This window comes from Filicampus tigris, chromosome 1 (genome assembly GCF_054856515.1).
Source record: "Filicampus tigris isolate MCC_2025a chromosome 1, RoL_Ftig_1.0, whole genome shotgun sequence".
Lineage (NCBI taxonomy): Eukaryota > Metazoa > Chordata > Actinopteri > Syngnathiformes > Syngnathidae > Filicampus > Filicampus tigris.
The window spans coordinates 15,793,738-15,804,448 of NC_141217.1; the positions used below are offsets into that span (position 1 = coordinate 15,793,738).

The following is a 10,711-nucleotide window of genomic DNA, read 5'->3' on the forward strand; positions in this document are numbered from 1 at the left end:
TCCAAACTCCGGCAGGACTTGAACACCACGGGGACATTCAGTCCGAGCGAGCCCCCCTCCCCCCATTGACGATTGTTGGGTAATCGTCAAAAGTAGACCCACCCCATCCCCCAACGGTTGGTTTCCGTACAGTAAAAGTTAGTATACAGCCCCCCCAACACCAACAGCGGTAGTGGTGAGTTTGACACAGCTTCAATACCTGTTTTGAAACTCTGACCTAGATTTCTATAGAACCCCTGCTCTGCTTTGAGGTTTGCTTCAAAACACGTGACATATGATATCAGAAGCAGCAACTGCTTTATTGCTTGAAAGAAAAACATCATATTCAGTCTTAGTGTGTGTGCGTGGGTGTGTGTGTGTGTGCATCAAAGATTTCAAAGCAGTTATATTTTAAATCAACTACAGCCTTGAGTTTTAACCAGGAGAGGTCACTTTAACTGAAGCTTTCAGAAAGGAAGCCATTTAAAAAAAAAAAAGTCATCCAAGTAGTTCAGTGCTTCACAAAAGTTTCATCACTAATGATCCGTTTTTGACTGGTCAAAGACAGTTTGTAACTACCCTCTGTAACGCATAGTTGGTGTTGGGCGCCACCAACATTGTTGGCCCTGGACATCAATGCGCCTTCGCAACCCACTACTTGGTCATATGGTTCGGATGCCCCCACAATGCCACCCTGATGAGGTGTTCCAGGGCATGTCCCACTGGGAGGACGTCCCCGGAATGACCCAGGACACGCTACGCAGACTATTTTCCCGGATGGCCTGGGAATCCCTTCTGAAGAGCTGTAAGAAGTGGCTATAGGGAGAGGGGAGTCTTATTACACAAACACAATATTTATCAGAATGCCCTGTTTCAACTAATGGGCTTGCATAGAACATATTCTTGAAAAAAATATGTTTGCGTCGACTTCCCCTTTACGGTAGCAACCATTGCAAAATTAGGAGGAGGGGGAGCACTGCCAAAAGAGAATTGTAGAGACTGAATATTTATTTCTGTAATTTAATATAGAGTAGCTGTTGCGTTGACCGACATGGCCATTGTTTAGTGTTATAATAAAAGGATGTAAGAGAAATGTAGCTTATGTGAGGGAAAATATTCTCTCTGGTGCAGACTTGCAAAATAGAGCAACCATTCAATTGGATTGCGGCTACATTTATTTCATGAATCCAAAAGAGCATTGTAGTAAGCAAACAAGTTAGTGTGATGTAATGCAATGCTGGCCCTCAGGGTGCAGACAGACGGAGACCTGCATCTTGGACTCACGCACTGCAGAGCTGAACCCTGGGCTGTTGGATTTGGTGCTTGGATCAAAGCAGCGCTGCATCGAACTGTGCTCCAGGACATTCATTCACTTTCGTAAGCATAGCTGAGCTAATGGGTCTTCACGGACAGAGTCATGTGTATAACTTTTAATGATGACGCTGCAGTATACTCTAAAGGTTTATATCTCAGCCTGCGTAGCGGTTGCAGTCATCTGAACATATTCCCCTGCAAAATAATAGCAGAGAGAAGAGTATTCCATCCTAAGCCACTCTTTCAGTCTCTTTCCTGTGGTTTCTTTCGTCTCTATCTTACACATTAGCTCCATATGCACACTTCTAATTCCAATATAACCGATGTCAAAGGTTTTCATATGAAAGTTGAGAAATAAACATCTCAGAGCTACATTTTTTTTAGGTTTTGGCGTGTCCTGGCTTAGCAGTGTAAGATTAGCACAAAAACATCATGCTATCTGCTGCCCAGTGGTCCAGGATGCCTCATTATCCAAAGAGGTCACAGGAAATTGGCTGGACCTTTGCTATCAGGAAAGCTACCACATGAGGAAGTCAGGTCAGACGTATATTTTAACACAAGCACTGCACTGTTTGCAGCTCAAGCCTTCACAACTGTAGAACTAGTGGAATCTACAATAAGTAATGGCAACACCGTATGATGCAGTCAGTGCACAACACACTGATTGAAAAGTGACTCATTGAGGCATGATGCAGCTGAATGCCAAAATAAAATAGCAGCTGATTGCCATTACTATTGGACATATTTTTACCACTGGCAAGGTAGGAGCCAACAGGCGGTATATCAAATAGTTATTAACATAATCAATAATTCATATGCTAGCAGGGAAGCCACGGCAAAAATAACTATATGTCATCAACGAATTATGGTATGCTATCTGCACCATCAGTGACACACTGTTTTCATTTGTCAGAAGCCAGATTGCACTGCTACAATTTACATCTTAAAGTGGCATACCACCAGGAAGCACATATGACTCATCATATGATGATAGATGATAATGACTCATGAGGAATGCCTCTCATCCAATTACAATATGTCAACTGTTGTCCGTTGCATACTGAAAGCTACAGTGATGGGAACTTATTATGGTGGTGCAATGTTAAAATAAGTAGGCTGCATTTTTTTCTTGTGGACCATTGTCCAAGCATTAAAAATGGAACAATGTGCAGGATCAATAATATATACACACTAAGGTAAAATTTGAAGTTTTGCAATTCGACTAAATATTTCAGGTTTTGCTGTTCACAACTTGCTTGCTTTTTTGTGTTAATTTACATTATTGACATAAATGTTAATAATTTATATTTCAAAGTTGTTCCAAGTTGATTTTTAATTAATTTTATATTTCACAAATGACATTCAAAAGTTCTGACAGGAATGCCTGAACAGTCTTGTTCAACTGCTGCCGATTTCTGGTTGAAATGTGTAGAATGTGGCCAACATTCTTGCGGTGAATAAGCACCACCTTGTTCAATCTGCAGTATGCTTTTTGAGAAAATTGACATTGGCAAAGTCTGATACACAACTCAAGGATGGACATAAGCAAACACAACCATGCAGAGCATTCAAAGCATTCTATTTTGATGTTGTTCCTATTTCATGAGCTTAATAAAGCTTTGATGCATGCTTTGCTCAACAACTTCAATTGAATGAGAATATTCACAAGCAACATTAATTGCATATTTTTTTTCCAGTGACAAGGTGCTACAAAATGCAAACACTTCATCAGTGCTTGTTTCTAGCTGTCACAGACGCTGATGTTTGACAAGATATTATGGCTAATACTAGGGGTGTGTGCGTGTGTGTGTGTGTGTGTGTGTTGGAGGTTGCAAGTAGTCAGTCAATTAAGTAGTTAACTGTTGAATTTCATTTTTTTTTTTTTTTTTAAATCTATACGATTGGTCAGTCCACATGTGTGGGTGTTACTTTTACACATTATTGACCAAATCTAATGTGTTGAAAATTGCTTGTTCTCTTTCACGATGCAAAGCTAATGGTTGAGCAAACTTGCCGTTGTTGGGGTCTCCTGAAAAATTACTATTTCTAAGGTACAAGGTTTTGGCCCGACACCAGTATTATGCATAGTGCTGTACTAAAACCACAGTCTCTTAATATTGTGGTTTAGATGGTTTATCTTCCCCAACAAACGCCAAAAACGATACTTAAATATGAAGAGAATTGTGCCCAAGTGATTCTTAATTAAGAGGACTTTTCGATAGTAAACTTTGGTTTTGTTTGATCAATTGATTGCGACAACAAGATGTACAGTACTTAACACCTGCCGGCCAAATAGGTAGTGCACAGGGGACGGGAGAAAAACAATCCGTAGTTGTCTTGATATTTGTGCTGAAGAGCAGAATATAAATCCCTCACTTAAGGAAAGGCTCACATTTCAAAATCATGATTCAAAACAAGTAGAGCATGTAGCAGTCATTGTTTTGGTTATCATAGCACAAAGATTTTTCTTTATGTACCTAATGTTCAGACATACAGTATTCTGTCTTACCTCAGTGTTTGAAAGCGACTTTCATAAATATTGCCTTAAAAAGGGTCCTCCAAGTGCAAAGGAAATGAATCATTTAGACAGACAAAGCCCCACAATTCAGAATGACAACTGATTTATTCCATTCTGCATGGTTTCATTAGAAAAATCATTCAGCTTGCACATGTCAGAGCTTTTCTTTGCCCCAAGTGTGTAAACACTGATTAAATCGCATCTAATTTGGGGGAACTAAATTGTCTACTATGCACCATTATATTTTTGCAGCACAAACTCTGTTGTTTGAAGTAGCACTCTTGTCTTTTTTTATGATATTTGGCTCTGAGATTTTGACACTGTGTGTGTGGTTGCAGCAACCCGAGATCTTGCATTAGCAAGGAATCACACAGAAATTGTTTTAAATTATTTGGAAAGGCTAATCCCAAAATGTATATTAACCCTCTCAAGCTCAAATTAAGTTTTGGTAATAGTTTAGTAGTACTTCTGAGTAAAAAATGCTCTTAATATGAATCTGCATTAATTAGGGGATTAGCAACTAGTTGTTGCGAATCTGCAACACCTGCCTGGAGAGGGTTAATCTGCAGTTCTTAACCTGCCAGCTATAACAAACCATAAATACATGTTTTACAGAGTGGGAGAGAATGAGTAATTATATCATCTTATATATTATTTGGGGATATTTTTCACAAAAACACCACAACAAAATGTTTTGCCCTTTATAAAACAACTCAAAATGTAGTATTCCAATTTATTATGCACAATAAAAACAAAAAGTACCGATAAAATTGGAAAAGACTCGGAGGGGGGTTGTTGGGGTTTCTGAGCATTTTGGTAATTCTAATTAAAAAAGAAAATTTAAAAAATCAAATGCTATTTCGACCCAAAATGATTTTGACTGATCAAATGTTCAATTGTATGTTTTGCAGCATGGGGTGGTGCATTGACTTGAATGACAATTGCAGTATTTCATTGCGGAAGGAACAGTTCTTTTTATACCATAGCAGGAAATTCCTATATTTTGCAGGGGTCATTTGGCACCTTCGGGTACCCTAAAGTGGCCTATTATATGATTCCACATTCCATCCCAAAGCTTCATTCCGGCAATTGCTTGCTGATTTCGCAGCCGTGTTAGGACATGGTGGGCATCCAACAACGACAGAACTCCATCCAGCTGAACCAAAGTAGCACCACATTCATCACTGAATAAAACTACTTGAAAATCAGTCTTGATGTATTTCTAAGACCACTGCAAACATTTCTACTTGTGAGATTACTTTTGGGGTGGCCAAAATACAGATTTATGCATGACTGCAAGACTGCATCGAGAATTCCTTGGGAATGAAAAGAATGGCTTTTTAACAGCTGCTCTCCTAATACGATTCATTTGGCTCACAGAAAGTCTCCTTAATATGCCTTTATCGGAACAAACCCCTGTGCTCTCTGAGTAACACACAAATTATTTAGCAGTACAATGATTTTCTTAAAATGTCCATGCATTTCATTCCTTTCACAAGGCATTGGACTGTTCTGTGCTTTTGACCAGCAAAAATGCAGAAATAAATGTGTGGCTGTGAATGAAACAAATCATATTATAGGCAGTCAGTAAGCCTTCAAGCATGCATAATCAGATAACATAAAAGACCACAAATTTCAGGTCATTCAAGATTTGCAAACAGTTGTGTGTGACAGGCACTGACAAGAGTTTAATTGCCTTTCTTACAATGACATGTGGGAAGTCACAGTGAGGAATAAACCAAACAGTACTACAGTGGAGCATCTGAGTGCTGTCGGGTTTTAAGGTCTGCAACACAAATCATTCTGAATTGGGTTACTAATTGGGTTACTATCAACTGGTTGACTGATCACAGTATTTTATCCATGTTTAACGTTAGTGTTCTGCCTTTTGAGCATTCAGTCACAAAACAGCTGTTTAAGTAAATGCCAGTAGGGATTTCCTACCTCACTTCCTTCAATAATGATCTGCAGTCAGCTACCAGCAGTGAGTCGCTGTCCCTGTTGTTAATTAGAGTTGCTCCGCGTGTTCATGGTAGCTTGCCATATCCTTACAAGTGAGCTAAAACGACACATGTATGGTCAGCATTGCTCTCTTATGGTGATGGATGGAGCGTGTTTTCTTCTTAGATCGTAAAATGCAAACTGCCGGCCAAAAACTGGTTATTAGCAAGCATATGCCTTCTTATAGATGAAAAGATGAACCGGTGTGAACATTTCACATCATGTCTCCAAGGACTGAAATGATCAGATTATACTATTATCAAAATAAACATGAACCAAAAAATTTAAATTCATCAATACACATACCGACAGGCAACATGTTTTATTTGGAATAGAATGTAATACAAGAACATTCGTTTGAATATATAAACACAACCTAATGGACTTTAAACATGTCAGTGAGGATCTCATTATTGTTGAATCAATCTTGCATCTTTGCAACTGATTATTTCCATAAGGTTTTGAAATTGATTGAACAGTGAGTGTTGGTGTCCGTGTCTGCTCTCACGGAAGCACAGAAACTTGTGGGGCGTGTCAATGAAATTTACGCTTGTGATGAATAATACTACCGGTAATTGTGGCAAAATAAATGGCTGCAGGTGAGAAATGGGAATGAAGTGCTGATTGGTAGAAGTTTCTTTTCTGTTATAGGTGATTTCACAGGACTGCGGTTCTTCTTGTAAATGATACCCTCCAACAATAACAGCACATAAAAACTCAATCCATCCATTTTCTATGCCGCCTCACCGGACTTAGACTGAGTGGTGGACACCCTGGACTGATCACCAGTCAAATGCAGGGGTGACAGAGTCTTACTCATGTAAAAAAAAAAAAAAAAACATACAATATACTGTGAGTGTTTGCAGCATTTTTCTCAACTGTGTGCAAAGTGTTCCCATACCCGAGCAGCCAGCATTAAATCCTCTCCACCATTCTCGCGCACCCTCAGGTCTGTCAGTGTCAGTGCGCTAAATTACTGTGTGCTCACAGTGGGCTGCTGTGCCAGGGGGCATCAGTAACAGTCTAACTCACAAGTAAAATGCAAAGGCCTCACACAGACAAAGAAACTCGAAAATATCCACTTCTTTCCCAACCATGATATCATTGGCATGCAGCAGCACCCTAATCCATTACCCTTGACGCCCACACTGGAAGGGATCTGTGGATGCCTGATAAACAAACAGAAACAAAGCTCGAAGACTCGGCCCACGTTTACTGTATGTTTTTTTGCCATTATGGCTCAGTGTTTTAAGAGGAGGCGGTGGAAAACATGCCATTACAGTATATGGATCCCTTTTGCTCAGAACAATCTGAGGGTTGCATGACCCTTGGATGTCATTTTATAGGCTGGCTGAGAACTGTGAGAGGCTTGTACCGCTGAAGCCTCTCAATGTCCTCTACCTCTAATTGCTTCCTTTCTTAAAGTGGAAGTCAACCCAAACATATTTTTTTCAAGAATATGTTCTATGCAAGCCCAGTTGAAACAAGGATGATAAATATTGTGTTTGTGGAATAAGAGTTAATCCACCCGTTTTTAGCCATCTCTGGGGGTGGCCATTTTGTCACTTCTGTCAACTGAAAATGACATCACAACTACTCAGGGCTCAGGTCGCGACCAATCACGACTGACCTGTTTTCTGAAGCTGAGCCGTGATTGGTCATATTCCACAAATGCAATATTAATCAGAATGTCGTGTTTCAACTAGTGAGCCTGCTGGGAACATTCATCCATTATATAATCCGCTTATCCTCACAAGGGTCGCTGGAGCCTATACTAGCCGTCTTTGGGCAGTAGGCGGAACTGGTTGCCAGCCAATCGCAAGGCACACAGAGACAAACAAACATTCACACTCACAATCACACCTAGGGGCAATTTAGAGTGACCAATGAACCTACCGTGTATGTTATTGGAATGTGGGAGGAAACCGGAGTACCCGGAGAGTGCTGGGAACATATTCTTGAAAAAAATGTGTTTGGGTTGATTTCCACTTTACATGTTTTCATGCTATTGCTCTCTACCAAATAGGTCCTCATGTATGGATTTCTTTCTGGATATCTTCTGACTCGGTGAAGGTGAATGCTTCTTACGCTTCTTAAAATGTAGCCTACTCTATGCATGATCAGAATTCTTCTAGCAGGCATTCTGCTGTTTGGAGTTTGCAGTTTCCTGATGTATCCCAACATGTGGAAGACACTGGCAGTGGTGTTAGAAATGGGAAAGCTGCCCGTCATGACTGATGGCTTGTGTTGCGTTGTTAACACTCGACGATGAGTGAGCTCAGTCGCAGGTTGGATGCGATTCCTGATGTCTTTCAGAAAATGAATGCCAACTTGGAGAAGTTGACAACTCGACTTGAAGAAATGACCACAAATTTGGCTAACTGATGCCCATTGAGATGTCCTGTGAGAGACTCAAGAATTACTGACAATCAATGTCGGTCAGACCAAAAACAACTAATCGTTATTTGCTTGGCCTTTGAGAAGGCCTCATTTCCTGGATTTTATACAGGCCAGATACTTGGCCCAAATCACTCTCCCCATTCCTTCTTCTTCTGTAGCCTTGCAACTGGATCAGGACTCCCTGAGGACATTTCCACGGCAACGTTACATCATCAGTCAGCAGACAACAGAGACGATGTCCGGGATCTGGGCAGGAATGAGGCCATGGATTTAGACATACACATTCATATGGACATACAAATGCAAAACACAACCTTTATTTCAATGCCTTTCTCAGACTCCATTTTCCTCGGTCCCCGCTACGTTGAAGGCTGATGCTGAGGTGGTGCGGAGCGCCTACTATTGCAGATAGGGTCATCCCTCAGTCTTCGAGATCTGTGGTTTTAATTTTGTGTGTCGCTATGTGCTGAGGCGTTTTTTTTTTCCATACCCCACACTGTACCGTTCCTGCAATGGGAGCATAGTCTGGAAGTTGCTTTTTTTCCCTCTCTTATCATGCAATGTGTGTTTTCCCCATCTAAGAATTCCTGAAGGATTCCTGAATGGAAGTTGATAATGAGTGCCAAACTGTGAAGTGTGTGGAAATGAGGGACAGTTATCTGAGGGAAAGGAGTTCCCCGCTAAGTAGCAGGAGCTAATTACATCTTGTGTCCTCGACCTCCAGCTGACGAGTGTGATCACCTCGATGTTTTTCAACAAATCGAAACAAGGATTGACTTGAGTGTTTCCATGTGTTGACAACTAATACTACTAAAGGTAATACACACAAGGCCAAAAATGGAATAAGTAGTGCAGTCAACATTCAGGATTATATATATATACATACAACACATACTGTATATATATAATCATGATTATATATATATATTATCGATACCGCTTATCCTCACAAGGGTCGCGGGGCATGCTAGAGCCTATCCCAGCTGTCTTCGGGCAGTAGGCGGCGGACACCCAGAATTGGTTGCCAGCCAATCGCAGGGCACACAGAGACAAACATCCGCACTCACAATCACACCTAGGGGCAATTTAGAGTGCCCAATCAACTCACCACGCATGTTTTTGGAATGTGGGAGGAAACCGGAGTACCCAGAGAAAACCCACGCAGGCACGAGGAGAACATGCAAACTCCACACCGGTGTCGGGATCGAAACCATGACCTCTGATTATATATTTATATATTATATATAATATATATATATATATATATATATATAATATATATTATATATATATTATATATATATATATATAATATATATATATATATATATATATATATATATATATATATATATATATATATATATATATATATATATATATATATATATATATATTTATTTATATATATTTATATATATAAATATATTATTGTTTAATATTTTACTATATTGTGTGTGTAATTCCAGCATTTTATTTCCCTGCCGGCTGCTTACTCAGATCTGCGAAAAGTTCTGATATTTCACATCTTGGTCACTGCTCTTTGGAATGTTGCTGCGTAAACAGTCTGTGCTGACAAATTCACAGCGCCGTTAAATAATTCAAAGCACTCTGCAATCCATTCTCCCTGCCAGCTTTTAGAGCTCCAACCACCCTATTGATTTGTGCCGTGCCACCTCATTGAGTGTACGTGTGGACACAATCAAATTCAAATTTGTTTAAGATAAAACAACAAAAAGTTTGGTCAGTTGATTTAGAAAAAAAGATGGGTGTATTATTTACTGTAAGTAATTCTGGATGACTGAAAAAATGAGGGGTACTTGTTTCAACTCCTTGAGCCCTTGATGAATAACCCTAAGAACTTGAAGGCAACTGATAAGCACCACTTAATTATCTATTACAAAAGCTATTAAGAACACTTCACTTGAGAAAGGAAAATATTCAGTGGAGTGATTTTTTTTTCTTTCCATTAAAAACTGTAAAGCATTGTTCCCGAGCATTGTAAAATTAGTTTCTTAATTTGCTACAAAGGGCAAAGATGGAAACTTGTAGTCGGAGCTGGACATTCCACCTAGCCGACAGACCGGTCCGTCTATCCGTCTGTAACGGATGCCCATTTTTCAGGCGATAAACAATAAACGTGAAACTTAAAAAAACTCATTCTGCCCGATGACAATGAATGATGAGGAAAAATGCAAAGCCACACTGTCTTGTACTACTGAGCTGCTCCAGTGAACTCCCCCAAATTCCCATACAGGTCTAGCTCTATGATCCGGCTTGACAACCGGGCGGGTAGACGGACGGCGGAAGGGTACCCATGCTGCAGACGAATGGTGATAAACCGACCGGAAAATTTTAGTAAAATGCCCATCCCTGCTTGTAATAACTAAAACACTCACAAAGATTCAGGCTCGCTCATTCAGACCTGTCATGATGGCGAATGATTGTCATGCCCACACAAACATGGGTTATGTTATGGGCTATGAAACTACACCCATC

The 10,711-nt window shown here is 40.0% G+C and overlaps 1 protein-coding gene across 2 annotated transcripts in view; it reads right to left on the reverse strand.

Moving 5' to 3' along the window:
• The window catches only part of LOC147152990 (metabotropic glutamate receptor 4-like), a 130,793-nt gene that overhangs the window by 63,670 nt on the left and 56,412 nt on the right, over nt 1-10,711 (reverse strand). The window lies entirely within an intron of this gene.